The 26177-nt window shown below is 33.0% G+C and overlaps 1 protein-coding gene across 1 annotated transcript in view; it reads right to left on the bottom strand.

Moving 5' to 3' along the window:
- Positions 1-26177, bottom strand: part of LOC144453938 (profilin-4-like) — a 39845-nt gene that overhangs the window by 13351 nt on the left and 317 nt on the right. The gene's annotated exons all lie outside the window — the stretch shown is intronic.

The following is a 26177-nucleotide window of genomic DNA, read 5'->3' as shown; positions in this document are numbered from 1 at the left end:
CCTTATGAGTGTCCTGAATTACTTTACAGTGAGTCTGACCTCAATACTACATCTATCACAACCACCACACTCAATCACCGAACAATTCATTTGTCGTTTTTCATTAACAGTCAATATTTAACAAGTCAACTTGTTGCGAAATGTTACAATGCTGTTATAGCACTCAGGTATGTCTGCATGCATGTTTCTCGTCATCATGCATGGAGACATACACACTGAAATATTCTAAGTCAAGATAATATTTTGACAATGTTATCACTACAAGGAATGACACAGACAATACCTATTATGTCAACAGCCACAAGTATGTGCATTTGAATGATGAATACTGTATTGTTATGTTGACAACAGGGAGTTCATCATCTCAAATTTGTCTACTTGGAAATTTAAATCGTGGCTGCTAACATGACAACTGATACAGACTGCTTCAATCAGATCTACAATTGTAAGTATATTCTAAACCACTTCTAATTTGTCCAAAATTTTATGAGATTTTTATATGATATGTACCTTGTAAGACTGACACCATTTTTGTACACCTATCTAACCTGAATACCTATTCAACCATGTACTTTTGACTTTTGATGATTTTACGACACCAAAAACGAGCACATTCAACATAAAAAATAAGAACATTACCGTGTACGTTCCTTTGACATAGCGTTTACGTTCCTCTTGTGGCATTGCGTCGTCATTTTCCCCTCTTTCAGTCGACATTCGAGATTCTGAATTTTTAACTGACGGCATCTTTACTAGTAGAGTTTCAATATTATGAATGTAGAGAAACCAATAGCAGCTTAGTATTTCCAGTTGGTAACCACAATGTTTAACAGCCAGCAAACAAACACATGTCTGCCTCAACAAGCAATACTACTATGTATATGTCTAGGCTATATTATACACAACACAACACAACGCAATGCTTTGAAATCGTTCTACTGTCTATTACAGTGTTGACTGTATGCTGGACTCTGTTAATAACAAGATCCTTTTTCCCCTCTCAGTGTGTGATCAATAAACCTATGACAAATGTGGTACGGACTGAATGGAAACAAAAGCCGGAGAGTTCCTAATTTATGCAAAGTGTGGATACTATTGATAGGGAAGTACATTGTTAGGCCAAATAAAAGACACAATACGATTGATTTGTAAAGATGTCTCTATAGTGTTTTTACTAGCAAACTAAACCTAGTAATTATACTACAAAAATGTACAATCTATCAATAAAATCAATACTAAGCAAGAAATCAAATAGTGGTGAAATACTGAAAATACTTGACATCCCGTTAGGATGTCATTTAACAGTTTACATTAGACTGTTAAATGTCAACATTATGAGAGTTTGAACAGCTAAAAAGGAAACTGTTAAAGAAAAAAGTCAGGAAGGGGAAAATGATAATGATGTTTTTATAAATCATACATTGCTATGGCAACACTTACAGAGAAACAGACAGTTCAGTAAATTTACTCTTAGATCCAATTTTAGCATATATAATTTTGATATATAATTAATTCAGTTTTGTCTTTAAATATTCATATATATTTAAAGGGTGTTGATTTAAAAAGTATTTATAATGTATGTGACAACACCCCTTGGACTGAATAGAAGTGTCTGGTTGTCGTATTATAGATAGGGGGTACACAGAATCAAATATTGATAAACGTGAAACATACAGACAGAATACTATCTTGACAACGACATTGTTACTAGGAATACTATATCTTCAATTTAACATCAATGGTGAGTTTTCGATCGTTTTTTTTTTTATTTCTGTGATATGATACATCGGTAAAGGTTGATTTGTTAAGACGCTGGTAGAAATCAATAGTAGCATAATACAGGTATACTAACTAAAGATACATTTAGTTAAGTACTAACGCTACTGTTTAGTTTAGTTTACATTCACAGAAAACATATACTGATTATGACTCTAGAGTCAGTTTTCCTGCAAGAGTGTCTGGAATGAGTGAATATTTAAGAAAATTATTAGAAGTTCAAAATTCAAAATCTGAAATTTTTGATTGTATTGTTGACTTGTTTTCCTAAAGAAAGGAAGGGAAGGTTTAATTAATTCATTAAACATACTTTTTCCCGTTTGTTTCCTTGACATAGGATAAATCGACGATTTGAGAATCTTGCAGATGGAATTTTTACAACAAATATTTTTTTTTATAAAGTGTGGAATGGAATGTGTGCAAATATTTTTAGAGAGACATAGTTACTTATAACCAATCAATATTATTTTAAAATGGCTGCCAATAGGTAAAGTAGGACTACATGGGAATAGAGATACAAATCATTTTGTAAATTTAAGGAAACTAAAGAAACACCAAGCAAGACTGAGTTCATGTATGATTAAATATTTAATACTTCACTATAGCAAGACAGTTGTGGATGTATAAAGCTTGTTAAAACATATAAGCCAAAATAGATTTTGTTCTCTGCATGTGACAGTATGAAGGAATATGAAATAACCAGTATGAAAAAATGGATTACATGCTAGGAATTATGAAAAATTACAAATATCATTCACTTTCACTGTTATTGCAGTCAGTAAAATAGTCAGTTATAAAAGATTGAATATCAAATAATGGCATCACCTTGGAAACATTTTTAGTGCAAAACCTGTACAAAAGAAAGAATCAGAGCAATTTGTACTAACAGGTCATTATTTGAAATAGTTCCATGGTGACTGTTGCCATGATACAGAAGGTTGTCATGGCAGCAAATCTACAGACAACAGATTGAGCCTTTTATACTAATGTGTGTTCATTGCTTGGGGATTCTTGAAGTCATGGCCAAAATATCAATGTGGTGAATTGCAAGTCTGTGAAATAGATAAAAATCAGGACTGAATGGTATAAATTTGGCAGGTCTTATTATCAGCACAATGGAAGATCTGAATCTATAAACACATTTTAATATTTATGTTTGAGTTTTGATGTTTACCATGCATAGTTGATTGCAGTGTGTATCAATACATAGACCCTACACATGTAGGGGCTATGCTCAGTACAATTCCTGTATGTACTGTAGTCTGTGTTTCATTATGTAAGATTTGGTAGTTGTCTCTTTGAAGAGGTTGTCAACCCTAAAACAATGTTTACAGTTTTTTAGTTTACACATAAATGGTGTTAAATATAGAAATTCCTTTGACATAATTGTGTATCCACATTGACAAATACTCAAGGCATGTAATGGAATGTGTACATAAATTCAGGGTAGTCTGACTTGGTAGAATGTCATCTTGTTCTGCTAAGTCCTCCATTGTCAACACAGTGAACAGACTAAATTCATGGAAATTCAAATTTTATTGTCCATATACAAGCACTACATTTTGGGAAGTTCAAATTTTATTGTCCATGACTGGCTAAACGCAGAGAAGTTCAAATTTTATTTCAGTTTAACAGGCTAAATTCACAGAAGTTCAAACTTTACATAATAATTTACCATTAACAACATGTCATTAATTTGATAGAGGAGTTCACTTCATAATTCATATAAATTATGAAACATTATTATAAGCAGAATGTCCATACAGGAAACATGGTTTTTCTAAATTCTTAAAATATGTCATTTGTTACTAATGTCTTGTGAATCTCTCTAATTTTTAAAAATTAAAATAACAAATTATTCATAATGTATACTTATTAAAATAATACTTGTGGTGTCATTTATCATTATTATACAAAATGAATTCACCAACAGATCAACAGTATGTCCTGACTTTTAACAAATATAAACACAACTTTCTCTAACCCTTTACACTCTACCTAGCCTACTTTTTATCACACGGTGTGTACACAGAAAGTTTACAACAATGACCTAGTGTCAAAGGTCATGACCTATCTGACACCTAGACGGTGTCATAATAGGTGTGTCATCTAAAGTTTGGCACATAAAGTGTTACGAGACCATAGGGAGTTGTACTGACAGCAGCTGACAAAACTATTTAAATGTTTACTGGTTACCAAACCATTGCTATTGTCTGCTTTGTAAACAAGAGAGAAGGTATACAATATACTACAAAGGAAGACCTTTTACTACTACTGTTGAATTGTGACAATGCACTCTAGTCCACTCAATGTTGTTTCATATATATATATAGAGAGAGAGAGAGAGAGAGAGAGAGAGAGAGAGAGAGAGAGAGAGAGAGAGAGAGAGAGAGAGAGAGAGAGAGAGAGAGAGAGAGAGAGAGAGAGAGAGAGAGAGAGAGAGAGAGAGAGAGAGAGAGAGAGTTTTAGTAGATCTCTCTCTGAATTGTAGTGAAAGGTCTTCCTTTGTAGTATATTGTACACCATCTCTCTTGTATACAAAGCTCTTTGGTTTAAACAGAGAATAGTAAATGGTTTGGTCACCAGAAAACATTTAAATAGTTTATCAACTGCTGTCAGCACAACACTGTATGGTGTCATAACACTATGTACCAAACTTTAGATGACACTACTTGATTTTGTAGACTTTTCTACATTTGTTATAAAAATATGCATAGAAACTCAGTATTTCATCACAAATTCCATTTAAATGTTGTAAGCAATGGTGAAAATCTGTTCGAATAAGTAATAATTGTAATAAGTCATTCAAAGTAAAGATTTGATTGGAAGACTTACAAGTTAAACATCATGTGTAAAAAACAAAAGTTCATCTCAGCAATTGTGTGGGGGCGCTATACATCAATGTAGCCTTTTCCTAACACCTGTTGGATTACCTTACACTGTGTTCATCATAGATTACACCAAGTAATAGTGAGTGTCAAACTTAAAACATGTTCTGAAGACATCCTAAGAGTAAAACGTCATGATTAGGTGGGTCTATGTCAGGACAGTGAACCGACAAAGGTTACAAGAAATATGATACTTATCAAATAAGTTAGAGATGTTTGAGTACACACTGTATAGACAGTGCTGAAATAACAAAGGGAACCTTTAAGTATAGCCATTAGTAGTGCTTACATGTGTACGTTTTATGCAATACAACCTCTATGTGTATTGAATATATCAGTACAATGTATATACTGTCCATGATAAGACATTATTTAGTGAAGAATTTGGTGAATGTCCAATATTAAAATCTGATGGGGTAAATACTGCTCAATATCTTTATTTGTCTCTCCTTCGTATACTCTCTTTTGCTGGTGGGGGGGGGGGGGGGGGGGGGGGGTCTGAAAGTGAGTGCTTTCTTTCCAAAGAAACAAGGTGCTAACTCCCATAACAACAAAATCAAAAAACAAACAACAATAAATAAAGGGAATAGTGGTAAATAAAGAAATTCAGCTGTATTCACCACATCAGATTTTAGTCATATTGATAGACATAACATCTGACAAATCTACATTTGATATAATGACTACATTAATATATCATGTCTTTCAAAGACTAAATATCATCTTGAAGAATTGGGTAGATATCTGAAAAATTACAGACAATGATTTGTTAACGGTGTTTACCTGATGAAATTAGTCTACACAGTTCTGAAGAAGTGACATAGAAGTTTATAGAATTTTACAGGTTTCCATAGCAACACAAATAACTAATAGACGTCCATAGAAACATTTTTGTCAAATTCAATGGAGTCGGCATTTTGAACACTTTTTAAAATTCTATGGACTTATATACTTTTCAATGGATATCTACAACATTATTTTTATTTTTTCTATGGAATTCTAATAACTCTCCTAGTTTCTTTTTTGAATTATAGTTTTACATTACCGTACCAATTGTATCATTTTGAAATTAATCTGACCAAAATGATAGGGTACTAAACTGGGGTGGGTGAAAATGTGGACATGGTTGCATTGAGGGTAAGGGTCAATAAACTTGTATTTCTTTCCTTCTGAAGGTTATTCTAAACTGTTATAATTATAGTTTGGAATGTGACAATACTTAGCAGGTAAATATTGTACATGTGTATAGCCACTTTAAGTTTAATGTATAACAATTACTAGCAAATAATTACAATCTGTCCTACTGGACTTGCTGTTGTTTTGAGTGTCAACACTTCTTGTCCTACCCTGGACACTTCTTCAGGCTCACTACTGATATAATGACAGATGGTAACTGACACTAGAAACAACAGCGAGTCCAATTGAATAGATTCTAACTATTCCATTGTAACTTTATACCTTCATTAGTTCATATTCATAAACAATAATAATTATTTTATTTTTTCTTTGACTTCAAACAAGATTAATACCAATAACTTTATATCTGGATGATTAAGAACATTGCTTCACTAATAATTATCAATATTCTTTACTTAGTTCAAAACAAGATTACCCAAACTCCTATACACTGAATATCTGGTTAACACAGGAATGTGATTGATCGATACTTGAAGGATAATTGGGGCAAAGACTGGACTCAGTCCTACACACTTCAAATGTTACATCCAGCTGTTGACCTGATCATAATCTAAATAATGAATAAATGATACAAAATATATGTCCAAAATAGTTTTTTCAAGAAATGTAAGCGTCATCATTTTCTTACAAAATTTTTCCTTTAAAAAAACAACATCCTCTTTGTGGTAATGTTGGTGATATGATTTCAAAGTGACAGCTGACATTATACACAGACATGATTTATAGAGTCACAGTGTTAATTATAGTGATAAGAACTCTCCAAAATAATCCACATAACTTAGTTGTGATGAATACAAAGATTGGAGTCAACAAACAACAAATAAACCACATTCTGCTACTGACCACAATCAGTAAATATGACAACTAATTTGTTCATGTTTTGTGTTTGCCGACTGATGTGTTATTGATCCTTGATGCTATGTAGTTATCAGATCATAAATTCTGTCAAGTTTTCATTGTACATCATAAAAGTACTAACAGTCACAAATACTGCAAGTCATGTCAATACCTGACAGTTTTACTGACACACAAACGACACACAACTTGACATCTAGGCTTCACTCTGTTGCTTTCAATCTAGAAGTTGAGAAACAGATCTGAGCTTACATTCTAAGTTTTAAAAACAACCTTGATGCGAGTGGCACAACAATACAAAATATACCATAATAACAATTTTTCCTGAAAATCAAGAATTTGTCCTTTGAATTACAAAGAAAATCAATTCAAATTAATATAATAGATTTGGCCTTCCTATAATTTATAATCCCGTAGCCATACTCCAAGTCACACCATAGTTTTTTTTTCACCACCATGTATCCTGTACTAATTCTGTTGCCAGGGTTTGACTGTGTTACAACTATGCCATGGATTTACGCTTTACAATCATATTATAGTTTACAGTATACATTTACATTTCATGAAATGAGGTTTTATATCAAAGTAGAAATGTACACTTAAAAAATGTAGAGATGAATTTTTTCTTAAATTGACAGTTTTTACGATGAGTTTTACAACCTAATTTTAATACACAAACCATAGCGGTTTTGTCACGACATGTCTTCAACTCATAGCGACTGGGCTCCTTATCATATACATATTTTTCTTGGCTGAATAAAGAGAAATAATATCCTGTTATCCTAGGATCACAATTCACTGAATTAGCCATGTAACTATAAGCTAAATTCATATCTAAATAATTAATTAAAACTTTTCAAAGCAGTGGTCAATTCTTATACACAGTTTTACTTGTCATTAATTTGTTGACATTATCAATATTTATCAACAAAACATTCACATGTAGACTCTGTGTCCTATTTAAGTTCTCTTCGACTGCCAACAATTAGATATAAAAAAAAAACCTACATATTACCATCATAGCAAAATAATGTGAATGGTAGTAATGAGTCAAAATAAAGTCATGTATCAATCAATTTCAATTCAACCTTAAATAATCTTATTCTATTAGAGCTTTGTCACTGAAGAATTTCAAATTATTTTTATAAATTATAAGAATGTTTTGTTTTTTTAAAATTACATCTATGATATCATCATATGTATACAGAGCACTTTATCATAGAAATTCCACAAATAATTTTGTAAAATTGATACGATTGGGAAGATGATTGATGAAACAGACAGAGAGAGTAGATTGAAACTTGATTTATCTTGTTCACCACTAAGAAAATAAAATGTTTACCAGTAGCCATTACAGGTGAGTTCCTGTCTATGTCATAGGATATTTGGGTATTGTTCTTGTTTCAACAAAGGATTTTTTACAATATCATACAGATTCAGTTTTTCTATCAAATGACGGTACTGAGTTTAGAAATTGAAGGATAGAAAACCATGATTTTTACTTGTTTTATACAGTCATGGTGACTTAAATTCAGAATGGGTATTACTGAATATTTCACAAACCAACATGATATTCATATGTGTAATCAAATAAAAAACCAACTCTCACCACATAAACCTTCCTTCCATTGGCATCATTAGGGTCAACCACATCTAAAACAGTTTTGACAAGAATTTCTAACCGATCCAATCTTTTGTACGCCGCCATTGTATTAACTCTACAGTGTTGTAGCCCTCACTTTCTGTGGTGTAGATTTCAGTCTGTCCTCATAAACTTTTACACAGTTTCTTCATCAGCAATTAATTACTTCAATCGATTTGGCTGTACTTTGACACATCAAAGACCTTGAGTTTGTACTCATAAATGGTTCGAAGTTAAAAAATTGGTTCCAAAGTTAAAATTTTGACTTTTTAAAATCAAATCCTTTCTTGTTATGAGTACAAAACGAATCAATCCTCAAGAGAGAGCTTAGTCCGGGAACTCTAAATATTAGAGGTAGTTCAGTTATGGAACATATACTACCTGTGGTGTGAGCTTCAGCCGTGATTCAAGTCCGTACAAGAAGGTAGTCATGCAGTAATAATTCACTCTACCAGTGTTTGTTCATGTTCACACGTCATCACACCCTTTACATATATCTCTGTGGGTAACTTGGCGATGCATGCACCTGTCTCACAAACTACAGTATTTTACTACTCTATCACATACTATTCTTCTCCTTCAACCTGTTGTCCTGTCACACAGTAAAACGATGAGGTCACACACCAACACAATGGCTTTTGACAAATGATTTGTGTGATATAGACATGATATGTCTGTTTCATTACCGACTCTCTGTTCATCTGCTATTCCATCAGGTCTGACCCCCTCTGGGACTACGACAGGTGCAATTGTCTTCTCTTCCTTCCTTACAGTGTCTGATATTCACACAGGTAAATGAGTTTTTTTTCAACAAATAAATCTAAGCCGAGTATCAAGTTATTGCAGGATATTAATTCTACTCGCTGTCTGTTTTGTAATTTCAAACACATTACATTTTGATTCATCCATGCAATCCTTAGTGATGTTGGCAGCTGTCAACTGAGTCACTGTAAATATGCAAACTAAAGTCGCTTACAGTACAACTTTGCTTGTGATTTCAGTAAGCTTAAGATTCTGCATGGAATTTTCTGTGTGAACAAATTCACTCTAAATATAATGCAAATTAAAGTCACTTAGAGCACAGACAACTTTGTGATTTCAATAAGCTTGCAATTCCATGAGGAATTTTCTCTGGTTTTACTTTAGGAAGTAGAAGAATTTACATTGTGGGAGTTTTTTGTTTGTGATTACATACTAACAATTAGATTAAGCAAATATAGGTCTGTAAAACCAGTCAGAATGGAACGTAGTAGAGCCAACAATGGGGGTCTACTAGTAGTCTATTACACAGAGTGACAATAGGAACCTACCACATAGTCTATTACATGGAGTGACAATAGGAACCTACCACATAGTCTATTACATACACATGATTATACATTTATTGAGACGACTTACAAGTCAGTGATCACTCTCTATAAAATGAGTGAATATTCAATGTTTGTGACACACCAGGGGGTCATGTATTGTCATCTATGGTTTTAGTAGAGACAATCAGAGTATTGGGTATTATGTTCTGTCTACGATTTGCGTCATCTAGCGTCATTAAGAGTAGATGTGGTGTTGTTGCGTCATTTGTTGGATTGTTAACTAGAGACATTGAGAGTATTAGATACTGGTATTATCTTAAGTTCAGGTTTATGATTCTAGTTTAGTACTGTTTAGCTTTGTTTAGAAAACTTTAGTTTAGTTTAGTTCAATTTAGTTTAGTATAGTTATTTTTTTAACTAGTGATATGCATCATGCATTCAATGATCTTTCACTTCTACACATTTAAAGTCTGCTTCCTTCTGACAGACAAATCATGAGAGAAAGCTTTGAGACACTTTGCTAACTTAGAAAGAAATGACAGAATGTCCATTTTTTTCATCACAAAGAGTATAAATTGATGAAAAACTTCAAACTGTCCCATCGTTAGATTTTTCGTAAACAACCATTTCATACATATCACAAAGGAGAAAGAGGCAACACTCTCACCATACATTATAAATTTCCCCCTCTGGCCAAAACATGTAGTATATTTAGATTCCTCACCAACAGAACCACCTGTATGTTAGATAATGCAATGAGCACCGCCTGTGTATGGTGCCCTCTAGTGGCAGAATTGATTAAGGTTAACCTCTTTTGTTTATAAATCATGAGTGATATATACAGAATAACCAGGTGATCATAGTAAACACAGAAACACAGAGTGGCCATAAGAATGTAGTATAACACCTGTGACTTACATTCTAGTGTTACCAACATAAAATGAAATCCCATTTACCTTAATTACCGATAAAAACAAAGATTCATTGTACAAAGTATACTATTTATACAATGCTATACATCACCATCAAATATTTCATTCCAGATAACTCTCTGCTAGTAGAGGTCGCACAACAAAGTACATTATTTGTTTACATAAATCACATTTTACAATTTACAGTAAATCCTTCCTTGTATACAACTACTTTGAACAGCAATTTTTACAACATTCAATTATTACCCTAGGACATTTCTCATGTAAAATAATTTAAACGGTGAAATTGCCATCAATATATCCCATATCCACTTACATTTTTAGCATGTTCTGTTTCATAGGCAAGGAAACCAAAATATGCTAATTATATGGAGTATTGACAGAAGGATTGGGGGTTTACAAATACATGTATGTTTATATCTTTCCTTTGTCAAAGGTTGTGTACAACATTTTTTGTCTTGACGTATACTATTCCTGATGTATTCTTTTGTCAGAGTAATCTGGACATTTGTTATTCAAAATGTACAAATACATATAAAGTATTATTGTTATTCTTATGTAACAACACATATTAAATCATATATTTATTATCTACCAACATATAAACTGAGGTAGTATCATAATCTTTACAATGAAGTATGTAATTTTGATGCAAAATTTCAAACTATCCCATTGTTAGATTTTTCATAAACAACCATTTCATATATAGCACAAAGGAGAAAGAGGCAGCACTTTCTCTCCATTCCTGGTAAGTATGTATCACTGTAACCAACTTACCTTATATAAACATAATATTTATTTATATGTTTATGACCAAAAAAAATGTTCTCCCCTAGTCTTACAGAGAAATGTTATTTTTTTATACCATTTCTAAATTATCTTACTGACTATATTTCCTTCAAATCTGGACACCTGACCTATCACCAAATATAGCACACATCATGATACACCAAATAAACAACTATAAACACACAAAGATAACAGTAACACATACACAGGTGGCTACCATACCATACTTTAATTGTTTTACTGATTTAGTTCTTTGTTTGTATTCAAGCCTGCCAGGTCATGACCTCAACTTATAACCTTTGACCTATTGATCACACCTGCCCAGACATTTACTATATGAAAACTGGTCTCTGTTCTGTCACAAAGCATCACAAAATCCTGTTAAAACATTGACTATCTGTAAGAATAAAATATTCATATTTTGTGACAATGTAACTCCAGTGTGCAGCCACTTTATTACAATAAACATGTATTATTAATCATATATCATATATCTATCATATATATCATACAAACATTATTTTGTTATTTTTTGTTAACTATTATTAGTGTAATTGTCATATTTACTAGTGTGTTTTAGTACCAAACACTTATTACAGAAAATCCAATGAAGAAATGTAGTTTTCTTAACGGCTGTAATATGATTCTATTCTATTCTATATCATTTAATACCAGGAATCTTCATTACAATTTCAAAACTTAATTGCATAATGACACTCCTTCTTTCATTTATAATTTCAAAGTTTGCTGTAATCATTTTCATTATAGTTTTAGTGATTTCTGACAAACTGGTCAGAATTTTTCAAGAGCAAATTACTGCAAAATTCTTTGAAGTATTTTATTCTTGGAGATTCAAACACAATATTCACACCTGCTAGATATGGTTCCTTCTTAAATAACAAACTGACTCCAGAAAAAGTGTCTCTGTTTTCATGTAGTACAAAAGTTACCATAGTGACAAGCCAGAGTGCTCCTACAACCAGTATATACTTTACTATGCAGCCTTGGTTTACAATATCATGATTGTTGAATAGTATAGACGGGTTGTTTATATTTGGTGTGAGTTTTCACTTGACATAGAAAGAACACATTATCGCTGTGTTTACTTTGCTTTTAATGAGAAAGGTAAAAAGTAACCACAGATGAAGAAGTCTGGTCAACAAGTTTGTACTGTTGTTCCTTTTTGAGGCAGAAAGGCAATACAAGTATCCAACATTTACAAGTACCCAGCTTTTACAAATTTTGTTGCTTTTCTGAATTTACTTGCCAGTCTGTCTTTTTTTTTCATTACATTTATTTCAAATTGAAAACCCTAGCTTTGTAAGGAATGTTATTTTTCATCCTATTTTGGTTAAAAGTTATGAAGGAATTGACAAAAAGGTTGAAAACAAAGACAGCTTTGATTTGTGACTTAGTCTTTAGTGAAAAAAAATCAATAGTGGAAAGGTTAAACTGTCTGAGTATGTGAAAAAATCACTCTAACAGACAAAAAACTTTGGTGGGATTTTAAGACAACTCTTGAACCTAATTCAAAAATCTATCTCACTATTACAGACAACTTGGGTGTGACTTAAGTATCAAGCTGACAGACATACAACTTGGGTGTGATTTTAAGACTAACATTTTAACCTGAAATCAATACTGTAGTGAATACACACCGTGCTCTAAACAACAGTAGACAGTCTATTCATTCATTCTTTTAGAAAGACAAATGGGTGTTGTTGTGTTCTTGGACAACACTCTGTTAGAAATGATCAAGCCATGTAGTCCTCAGGGCAGGATACATCATGGTGATCTGAGGTACATCTGTAGTAGAGTGTGTACACAGTTGGCAAAGACACAATAGCATAGTACTCAGTAGTACTCCGTACCAGAAACTTTGTAAGAGTATGCTCTTTTCTGAGACTGAATAACTTTTTCTTTAAAAAATCTCAACTTTCTACCACAGTTAATTGATGTATAATCTAGTGAGTTCTTTCTACTTTGAATACCACTGCATTGTTTTGTCATTCTCTCAATTCTACATCATTAGAAACAAGAGACTTTCTGTGATTTATTTGATATATTGGTATTATACTTTCAAAAGTAGAATGTTCAACAATACATCTTAGAATCAATGCTTCATTAGAAACCATTCTAGTTCTGCTAACAACATAGATTCTGAACTAAAGTATACATGTGAGAATTGTGAATGAAGTCATTGTAGCAATCACAATGGTAAGATAGGGACTATCTACACACAAAACAATAGTATTGTTATTTAAAGTTATAGTCACTGGTATGACAGGTATAGTCGATGAAATAAAACATGTATACTGTAACACATAATTTCAATCAGAACCCGTCCCCCTTCCAAAAAAAATCCTCAGAAAAAAATCTATAGTTACATTAATTGTACCATCTATTCCCACACAACCACATGTACACCTCAATCTACCATTTATCCCCAAACTAGTCCAACATCTAATCTTTTTAAAACTTTCTCCCAAACAATTGACACAATGAGAACAAAGGGAACAATTCTGGGACCAAAATGGTACAATTAACACCAAAACATGTCTTTACATAAACAATAGAGTGAGTTGTTACCAGGCCTGGAATGTAGTCAGAAATGACATGAATGATGTAAGCTGAGTTTACATATTAAACTGTACACAGATTGGTGACTAAATCACATTTCAATCATTTCTACCTTTCTTTTCTACAAATTTCTAAATATTTTGATGTTTTTGATGGCATTTATTTCTAACAATCACATTCCCCTCATCATCCCCAACCCAGTCCTGACTTTCATCTCCACAACCATTAACGACCAATACGTTAAATGATTAAGTGATGCCAAAAGCAAATACTGTGGGACAGAAGACCATTGCTGCCTTTCTTCGCCACAAATAAATAGCATTTTGATCTTTTGACAACACTGATTATTAGCAATCTCATTCCCCTCACCCCTCCCCATCCTCATCCCAAAACTTCCCCTCCCAAACACCCTACCCAATCACTATAAACTGCACTTAGTCACTTATCCATAAAGTCAAGTAAACATATTGATAGCAAATATAATTTTCTGTGCTAGGCAGCCATTTCAGAGACAGTCGGCAGACCCTTTTAGATCATCAAACAAACCACCAACCATTAAAAGTAATCTTAGTGTGATATTATGTAATAAAGAGATAGTCAAGTAGAACAATGACAACAATTACAAGGCTATTATTAGACAAGACTACATCATTCCATTTACCTACCTGCTCTAATCTTGACCCTAAACCAACAAATACAGTACAATACTGTATATCAATTTTATTCTAATTAATTTTTATGATTTCCTCATTTCTGCAACCACCAACTCCTACTACTACGAACTTTTGATATTATAAATTGGTCAAAAATAAACTTTTTAAGAATAGCAAAAACTATTTTGTTTAATTGAAATCTAGTATTGTACTCCATTATTACGAGGCTTCATTTCCATGACAACCAACTGCTACTTGGAGTAATTGATATTTTTAATCGATGAAATATAAAATACACATAGAAAAATGTCGGAATAATGGCTTATATCCAACGATTGAATAAAATCGTTGGAAAACAAAACATTCAAAATGATTTTTTTCTACTTAATTCAAAAAACTAATTATAACACTTTTGAGAAACTGAAGAGTGACTTCCGAGTTTAGTAAGCCCTTTATGCACGTATAACTTTCAGAGATGTGAACTAGTGTAGTACTGTAATATTTAGTATAATGTACTATTTACTTCTGAACATTCTCATCACAAACACTCAAACTGTTTGGCATGATATATTCTTGTAAAATGAATATCAATTTTTTCACAATATGCTGGTGAGCAGAAAATTGAAATAATTGAGATGTAAAATCCCATTTTTAGTATAATGGTGTTGTATTTTGGTGTTGAGTGTGTGTATTGTGATAGTGATGTAATCACAGTAAACACACCTATCACCTAAAAGTCACATTACTAACTAAACACATGTTTGGTGACATGTCCTGATGTCAACGATACAACAAACCAACTACATACACACAAAACTATGTTAATCATACCGTATGGCTTTAAAAGAAAAATTCTAATTACCGGCAAAGTCCCCAACAACATCTGATAGCGATCTTCTTTGATTTTCTCCATACTGAATTGAAAAGACTTGCCAAATTGATGAGTTAAGATTTGTGTGTACACGCGTTGGTTTCTGCCCCTAGGCTTAGACAGCGGCTGCAGATGAATTGTTGAAGGAGGTAGGAGAACCCTGATAGGTCACGGCAATCAGAATAAATATCCAATCACCCGTTAACGTGTTTGTCAAAACTCCCGGACCAAAAATCAGGACCAAAAATCAGTCCATAAAAATATCGCTAGACATTATCAATCATGATTATGTAAAACAAGGTTGTTGTACGGTGCTTTAGAGATCACAATCTCAGATTTGGTACATTTCCAAATCTAAATTTGATAGCAATTACTAGGGCATGTACCATTATTTAGGAGGAGTGGCAGCTTTGTTAGCTTGTGTCCTCGCATTCTCTCATCATGGTATTTACATACAAATGACTGAATCAATACATTTCATGATTAAGAGAAAAACTGCAAATTTCAAGCTTAAAATATTTATGAGAAATGTAACACTACAGAAATTTGTGAGACATGTTGGATTATAGTCTTATAATAATCAGTGCACCCCCTCCCTTCAATTAAGTCAATACATCCCTCATATTAAATCAAAATAAAAGTAGACTATACCATTATAATGTTGGGTATGTCTCAGTCGGGATCAAACTTTTGAGGATATCGTTTTCACGGTAAGGAATATGAAATATTATCATTTTATCAAAGATATTAACATGAAAAAAAAGGAAAAACTGATTGTATCTTAGTCAGTTATCACATGGATGGTTATCAGGAAATACTTTGTCAATATCATAGTTTAACTATCAAATTAAAAAGTAATATTTTAATTGTAAATTTAGCTATCATGAATTTAGGCTAAAGTATTTGGTGAATTCATAGTAACCTACATGTAGGTCTGGATGTATACACTGCAGGGTTTCGACATGTCTTCTCCTCTGTTGAAACACCACAGCGTATACATCCAGAGCTAATAGTAACCATACAGTATTATCAGTTTGAGTTGGTTGATAGCAGTATGTTAAATAGTGTAATCAATACCAGTAAATTGTAAACTAAGTACAGTAATAACACAGTCAGGTTAAGAGTTGATGGTGTTCAGTGTGATGACTAGCAATATACCACATTCAGTCACAGCAAAGATTTGATTTGACGACTTGCAATATACTATACATGTACGTACACAGCAGGAGGGTGACAGTATTAGCTGTGTGTCTAATGTCAATGTATACATTGACTATACAGTCATTATCTACATATTACAAGATGTAAAGGTAAGCAAGGTCACAGCATTCAATCATTCAATTTACGTTCTAGGAATAATTGGTGATATTTTCGTGTAATATTTTGTCAATTTACACACTTATTCTATTAAATTATACAGTGAGTGAACTTAGCATTGAATCTACAACTTTATGCTCTATATCACGTTGTTGTTCTATGAATCGTTTCATGTTCAGAGCTGGTTTTCCAAGTTGTACATAGACACATTATTTGCACACAATGTAATGCTAAAAATTAGTTGTTATAAAACTTGTAATTTTGTACAATATATTAAAGTGAACAAGACTGAATCACTAATTGTGATTATTTTAATATAAAGAAGTGATTCTGTCAGACATTTTATAGTACCATATGCTGTCAGTGTTACCACAGAATAACTTTGACAAATGACTGACTGGTAAGGCAGACATCTTAGAAGACAATCCGTTTTTGGTTAAGTTGCATTCTCACAAGTCAGAGTACAATTTATGGTTGTGTCTTGGGCAATGCCACAAAATAGGTTGTGCTTTACGACGAGTTGAAGTTGGGGTTTATTTTTTTTAGCAAAATTATGTTATACCTATAATTATATCAGTATCAGTATACCAACAATTTCCTCCCAAAATTATCAGAAAACATTCTTATTTCTGTGTAATTTTTGACAATTTCTATTCCTATTTAGATTGTAACCATGGAAACAAATTTTTAGAAAGCAGTAGATAATCAATATTTTGGTTGAAAAGTGATCAGAAGTGAAAGTATTTCCTGTAATTTTGAAAGTTCTTGTACTCCCATTTCTTGTCAAACTTATCACAGAAAATTCAGAAAATTTTGGCATATCAGAGTTTTATTTTAGATTAATACCATGGTAATAATTGTTAGAAATCAATTTATCTCAAAATTTTGGTTTAAAATTAAAAAGTATTGAAAGTGAAAACAAAGTTTTTTAAAAATCAACTCACCATAATCTTTCACATTTGTCTTGCACCGAACTGTTAACTAGATTTTGTGATACTGTGATTCAAGTGTTGTCAATTTCACTATACCAGTGCATGGTATTGATTTCACAGTTCATTTAACTGGGAGCTTTTTATAAGGAAAGTCCTGTAACTATTCCTGAAGGAATGTCTATTTCGCTTTGAAGATGAAATGAAAATGTGTCTATATACATGTACAATGTACTTCATAGACACACGTACTGCGTTCACTGTGGCTGAAAGCCAAGGAATTATGTTAGTTGATTAGAATTCACAGTGACATCTTTTTAGAAACTGAAATGAAAATTACGCTTCAGTGAGTTTGTTTTTATGTACACAAGGGATAACGTCAGATTTTTTGTGAGAGTACCAGCTGATTGTAATTGAGTCAGTGCACTTTGAAAGCCAACAAAGTTTGCAGTATTTCAGTGTTCAGGTTCTAGATGTATATCAGTATATGCATAGAAATGGTGGAATCAATAATCAGGTCATTAATTTTGCTTGTTATTTTCTCACAGCCATCACTACAATTGCCCATATAGTACATGTACTTTGTACTACTGTGCATACTCAGGTAGTCTCTAAGGTATGTGTTGTGTCATGCTGGTAAAGAGAAAACTCAGTGATAAGGGCACAATATCACACTTCATCTTACACAAGTTCTAGTCTAATACTCAGGCTAACATGGTGGTAAAGCATCACATCCTAACTTGCAAAGTTTAAAACCCTTTCAGGACTAGAAACTTTCCTGCCAAAATTTTTGAACAAAAATTCTTGTTTCTCTGTAATTTTTGGAAAAAGATCAACTTTATTAGCTCCGCTGTCAGCGAAAGCTGAAAGCGTAGCTTTAGGTATAGGTGGGTATTGAGGTATAGAGAGTAGAGTGAATCATAGGTGTCCGTCAAACTTTTATATTTTTACTATCTACTCCGGAAGTGACAGTCGGAATTCTTCGATATTTGGTGTGCATGTTCCCTGGGGGGAGGCTATTCAGATTTGTTCATGCCAAGTTGATCTGTGCCATTTTCAATTTTTTATGATTTTTTTTCATAAAATGTCATTTTCATCAACTCCTTGAAAACCTCTTATTAGATTGCTTTGATATCTGGCGTGTTGATGCGCAGGGGGTAGCTTACTCAGATTTGTTAATTTCAAGTCAGCACATCCTCAATTTTATTTTTTATGATTTTTTTTTTGTAATTTGAAAAAAAAATGAATATGTTAATGAGCATAATGACCGACGCCATATTGGAAATCAGTCGACGAGACTTTAAGTAAACTGCCACTTTTCAAAAGACACTATTGACGTCAAACAAGCAATGTAATATGTGCTATAGTCATAATTCTACGCATTGGGCGCCCAAATGACAAGCGTTTGTTCGAAACAGGGTTGTAAACTTCAAATCAGTCCGCAACATCCTCATTTGCATACTCTATCCTGATTCGACCAGAAGCTGAAGGTGACCTCATTTGACCGAGCGATTTTCCACAGCAAGTATCTTGAGTATCAACACAGGACGTTCTTGGTACTCACTAAAATCACACTTCAGACCCACTATAAAAGTGTGATGTTTTCAGATAACATGTAACTTGTGGTTAATTCTATATTGTCGTGCAATTTGGAATGACAGTGAACCAGAATTCAGACAACTTGCGTAAGGAAGGGCATGCCAGACATGCGGTTGAAGTTATGGCCGACAGTTCACATGTAAAGTTAAACGACATGAACGTGTCTTGCCTTTCCAAAATGCAAATATTTGGCAAGTAAAAATAATTAAAATAATTACAACTTTAATTTGGCTTCAGACTTTGCATTATGTTTTGCGTATCTTTCCCCGTTTTACATGTAAATCCGAAAAGGTTCTCTCTCATCATGTCATCAGTGTCAGTGATCATACCGCGCGGGGCTGCTTTGAGTACGAGCGAAGTGAGGCATGTTGAGGTATTTTGTTGAGAATTATAAATATTGCGAAATGTCAAGTACAAGGTTTAAATACAATGGAATGATGAAAAAAATGGCAGAGTCTGCTGACAGGCGCCGGTCACAAGAAACACTGTGAATTAAAATATCAGACGATGTATGTATTAATCGCCGACAATCCACCCGTATGCACGAGGGACTAACCCGGAAGCAAGTCGTTGTCAGCCATACGTTACAGTGGTAACATCGTCCGAGAAATCGCTGCGTTCAGAGTGTCATTATTCACAGAATTGTTGTTTTCGAGTGAAAACCCGTCTTGAATTGTATAACTCTAACAAATGAAGACATGTCAAGTTATATTTTGAAAGTTGTATCGCTAGTTTGAGACGATTTTCTCACGTACTATAGTACTATCGAGGCTTACTTGGAAGTAGTAGGACCTTACTCCAGTTCATCGGGAAGTTTAGCCAGTCCGATAATTCTTTCTGGTTTAGTTTACAACACTTTTGATCAATCACGCAGATTTTGTTGTTGTGATGAAAAGAAATAAAAAAAAAGATCATTTCAACCATTTCGTTGTGTTTTCTTTGTGAAAGGTAACCGAACATGAACGAGTGTTACCACTGTAACGTATGGCTGAGAATGACTCTCTTCCGGGTACTTGAGATTGTCGCCGTACGGAAACTAAGATGGCGATTAATACATTTCTTCCCTATATATATCTACCACAACTAGTACAAGTTGAATGTTGTTGACTTTGTAAATTTGTTAGAAAATTCAAATTCAAATTGCCTCAAAATTATTTTAGATCCCTAGTTTATTTCATTCATCATTAAAATTTTCCAGGGTTACAGCTGTAAGACACTGGAATTATTTATAGCCAACCTCAAAATCCTCTTTTTTTCTTTTTCTTGTGTGCATTTCCCAGTCATTTTTTCTGAGATTTTGTGCAATTTTTCATAACAGTAGATTTTTGTTATAAAATGGTGACTATGGTATAAAAGTACAATACATTACCAACTTCTGTGTAAAATGTGTTTTATAGTGAGACATCATATGAAACCACTAACCACTTTATTGCATCGCTAAAACAAAACTGCATAGTGAAGACCTGAACCACTTCTACATGTCACCAAAATAAAAAATTAAATTAAAAAAAACAAACAGCGGAGCTATTCTGACCGATAGGTCGCTTGTTTTAGATCAGAATTCAAGAAATATTACTTCCCAATGAAGTAATATTCTTAAATTTTAGAAAATGTTCTTACAATCAAGTTTCTATTTATTCCAATGTCGTCTCTAGGAATGAAAGGGTTAACAACATGTTCCATTTCCATTTTACTTTTCTTGTGCAGACACATAGACCTCTCAAAGTCTACTACATAGTGATAATTTTGGGGGTGGCAAGGAGATCAAAATTTAAATCTTCCACACACACCCCGTTTCACCTTTTCCTACACATTTTCCTAGTTTATGAAAGCCTGAATAACTTTTAAACCCCCAAAGTTTGAATTCCATAATTTTTGTATCACAGCTTAATTTAACCAACACACTAATCTCTAACAATCATGAATTTTCGTCTTCCATGTAAATAATAGTTTAACAACTTAAAACTAAAATTTCTAAAAGTACTAGTTCTGAACTCAGAGCATAAATAATCCACTTTGTATATTTTTGGTTAAATCACTTAGCCTTCTTCAGTTGTTATTCATGAAATAGTATCCCAGAGCAAGGAACCAATGTTTTGGTTGTTTTCTAATAAATGCTCCTCTCAAAAATGTTTTCATTGCCATTTATGATAATATAGAGTTGAGTTTAATATTTCCCTAGATAAAGCAAAGTTTTCAAGACATGCAATTTGTCAAAATTGATTTTTTGATTACATACAGTGAAACTATATACTATGTATATATCCAACAGGAAAGGGTTGCAAAAAAAACAAACGAATCTCAATTTTGTAACAATGGTGGCGCACTCATAGAAAATGATGTGCACACTCACCAGCTCATATTTACCAACTTGTTTACAAGATATTACATTGAAAATGAAAATTGAAAATACCATTATTTTCATATTCATTTTTTATGTACTATGATGACTTGTTCTGTTTCATGAATATTAGAGAACTTTCACCGATAAAATTGTTCACATGACATTCGACAATGAATTACAAAATTTAAAAATGTATGTTTTAATGGAGCTATTTATAGACAGCTCCTTTAATTATACAAGGTTTAGGCAACATTTGAACATAACATTCATATCATGAATCTCATACAATTTTCAACTGAATTCTCAAAAATATCATTTACAATATCATTCTCAACCATACTGTTGCTACACTAATAGTTTCATTAGCAAACACAAACACTCAACATACAGTTACTTTGAGATGTAGTTTAACTTAGAATCTAATCTCCAATTTGTGTGACTAGTTTTCCTTCACTATACTCTGGTATTGTCTAGCCTGTTCACTTTGAGACACAATCCTTAAAGAGTTAGTACCTTCTACAATTGATGGTATGATGGCTTGTTCTTTGGATAGACATATTTTGGATAAACATATATTTCAAGGGAACAATACCTATTTTCTTCCCAGAAAATCTTGTAATGCCCTATATGACATTGTATGACACTGAATGACAATTGGCACTAATAGGGTTGACATTTTGATATGGGAAGATCCTAAAAGTTGGAGATCAATTTTCTTGAGGTATGAACATCAAATCATATATGATAATAGGACTACACATACTCATGCAAGGTGCCCACTTACATCCTTTCCTATTCTATCTTAGTTGTTGTTAATTACATTCTACATTCCATCCCACCATCGTCTAAGAAATAGTTCCAAATTAACATACCAGTGATAGATTCCTTCCTGACATGATCTATCCTCATCCAATAATGGTAACAGTTGTACTCTCCATTCCTTTATGTCAACCTTAATAGAGTGATAGACAGATTCACTAACCCCTATCCTATCCCGATCCCACCCCTCACATACACCTCTGTCAAAATCTCACTAAATCCAACCCCAAACCTGGCATAAATCATTTCATTTCCTACTTATATCCCTATCCCATTCAGGTGATACTAGTGTAATCCCACTATGCCTCAATTCTATTCTTGTGATAGATTTATGTTCACTATGACAAAACATTACAAAGTCACCCAATAATAAAAGAAAACACAGCTTCAAATCCTACAGCCAGTGTTCACCATCACTGTAGATTTATAAATATTACAAATACCTGGGACACCTTGTGTTGTATGAACATATCATTTCAAGTCTTATTTGTTGATCAACAAAAATCGTGCCATTAAAGTAACTTATCGGTACAATACAAAAAGCCATTCCAATTCTACTAAAGTCAGGAAGTATGTGAGATTATCACTCTGTAAATACTATACTGCCACCTAGAGTCAGTACGTAGAAACTACCACCTCTAGTCAATACATAGTAACTACTACTTCTAGTCAGTACACTGTAACTACCACCTAGAGTCAGACAAGCCTTGCACTTCAATGAGATAACCTGTATGCTGGCATCATGATTAACCCAAAACGATGCATTAGGAAAACTATCAAATATATCAGTCCGGTAATTATCTTGTTTCTTTTAATTTTTTTATGATCTCAATAAGTATTTTTTCTTTATATCCTTTTATACTTGTATGTTGATATGACTGGCTATATATAGTATATTGGAAAACTGGAGGTGGTAGAAAGACTGAGATATATCAAAGAGTGTGTATTTTTTTATTAACATTCCTAATTCTGTTGGGTGCACATATGTCTTTATGTTATGCTGCATAATTCACAAGAAATTCATAATTTGAGACTATATGGGTTAAACCTCCATGGTTTGTCTATACGTACATTTTTCATTACACAACTCCTTGGCAAGAGGAATGAGTAAACAAACTCTCAGAATGCCTAGCAGTACTACTAGTATATTTCTACATATCATATCAGCGTGTCAGTTTGTATCTCTTGATGATCATTCTAAAGATATCAAGATTTTATCACAGATTTTACAGCTTGACTTGTCTGCCTTGTGTCAACCCAGAATAGTTTTGTACTTTATCCTCAAATTCAATGACACCTATACAGAGTCTGTCATTTGTTTATAACTTAAAAAGTTACATTCTGTGGCACATGGTTAACAGACTGGTCATATGCTATTCACACACAATATAGACAAGAGGGACACACAACATTGTATCAAACTGTCGTGTTATTTCACTGAAAAACAACAGAAAAACTGTAAAAGATGATATTGTATCCTTCAGTCACTTTATGTTACATTGAATTTTGTAGTTTCATGGACCACGCAAGAATCTGGCACCAAAGTAACTGATTTCATATTTCATAGCTGGCAATAACAAACAGTGCACCAGCAGAGCATAATATGTTACAAAAATATTACAGTATAGCAACATACATAGTTACTATTATTTTAAACATTTTGGTGTCATACATATTTCTGTGTAGCACCACTACTTCTCAACAATACCATTTCAATATGACAGCTGCCCAGTGCTGGACTACTTGGTTTACATATTTCTTTGTAAGGTGTGTATATGTAATTAAACACAGATTAATACATCTCAAAGGATTAGTTTCTTCCTGGTGGGAATAATAACACAGGTATTTAAGTTACTCAGACAAATCCCAATACTCAAATTTTAAACATTACAAATATTTCCATTTCAAAATATTATATTACACATTTTCTTGTTGCATAGAGTTTATAGAAATTCATGTTAGACTCAAATGATTTCATTAAGTTTTAGTCATCGTTATAAAACCCCTGGCAACTTTATAATACTATCAAAAACATACAGTCAAGAGGCCATTTTTTGTTGCATCAGAACAAAAAATATTCTCTGGCGTGTGAGAATTATTTAAATTGGACTGACATAGTACCAGGGGTACATGTCAAACATAATCATGTTTATTTCTGAACACAACTGCTCTATTTTTTTTAAAGAAAGTCACTTCACCTTGTGTTTGATTTGTATTAGGGGTACCTGAACATGAAAAGACACATGTAATATTGTGTATCTGCACTGGTTGACAATTTAGTATTTTCACAGTACAGTCCCTTGCCAAGTACTGTAACCTGGTCTGTACCAGTGTTGGTTATTTCAATGGGAAGGCATTCAATTATAATTTTGTTATTGATATTATTACAGTAAATACTTATATGTTATGTGACACTGCAAAATATTGGTTTTGTCAAATAACATGGAAGGATAGCACTGGTAACATTAATTTCCTTCAAGATGCTCTGAATGCATCACTCACATATCACTCATTTCTACATTCATATGTATCATTAGAAAAAAATACATAACTGCAATGTTGCTGATTGGTTGGTGATCACTGATCTTGTTTCCTGCCACAGCCAATCAGAATCAATTGATTATTGACTGCCAATAAGAATCAATTGCTCAACTCATGTTGGATGGAGTTTTTTTTATCATGAATACAACATTCAAAACAAATAACCTTCCTTCAAATGAAAATTCACCTGTGTTGGCAATCCAAAGTGATAAATTCAACTTTTGTTTTTCAGGTGATAATTTTGAAGTTTTTGTTTGGAGAAAAAAAAAGTTTAATTTAACACAAATAGCTTTCCTGATATTGTGTTGCTACATACCTTTTTCGATAATTTCAATTCCAATATAAATATTTGAAACAATCTGTCGCACTGGCTAGACTGAATGATTCTTTGTTGTTTGTGCTCCACATAATACTTACACATTCCTGTTACTTACATGTGTAAAGACAACATTGTGGAGTGCAAACAACTACAGATCTTTCAATCTATGTACTATGGTACTACTACTAGCATGAGTTAACTATTTTTGTAATTTCTATTATTGAAAACACAATATGATACCAGCCTAGTCCTGCTTGCATACGGAGGAATTCGGGACTCGATTCTGACAATTGTCCCTCAGAGTCAAGTCAGTAATACAGACTCGTGCACCGTCATGTAAGCAGGATTAATACCAGCCTAGGCCTAACGGGAAAGACGTGTAAAAAATAAGAATTATACATGCCAAAGTATTTCAACATCTCCCATGCAAATACGTTTTACGCTAATGCTATCAAGGACTGGAATAATCTACCAGTATCGATAAAACAGATATCACAAAGGAATGTCTTCAAAAAAGCAGTCAAATCATATCTGTCCAGTACACTAAGGGACCACTAATACTGGAAACAGCGTGTTTATTCCCTATTAGCTAGTTTGCCTCGATAGCTTTCCTTTTCATCTGTTATTCTTTCCCATTCCATGTAGTCAAATACTTATGCTAATCCTGACACTTTCTTGAATCACTGTACGGACCCCACTGGAAACAAGTCTTTGACTTTCGTGGGTTATCCAAGTAATTCAACAATTTGTACCAGTTTTTACTTGTATATCTGCACTGTCGATCTTGTTGTTTTACTGAAATAAACTAAACTAAAC

This window comes from Glandiceps talaboti, chromosome 3 (genome assembly GCF_964340395.1).
Source record: "Glandiceps talaboti chromosome 3, keGlaTala1.1, whole genome shotgun sequence".
Classification (NCBI taxonomy): Eukaryota; Metazoa; Hemichordata; class Enteropneusta; family Spengelidae; genus Glandiceps; species Glandiceps talaboti.
This window is presented reverse-complemented; position numbering and strand designations above follow the sequence as displayed.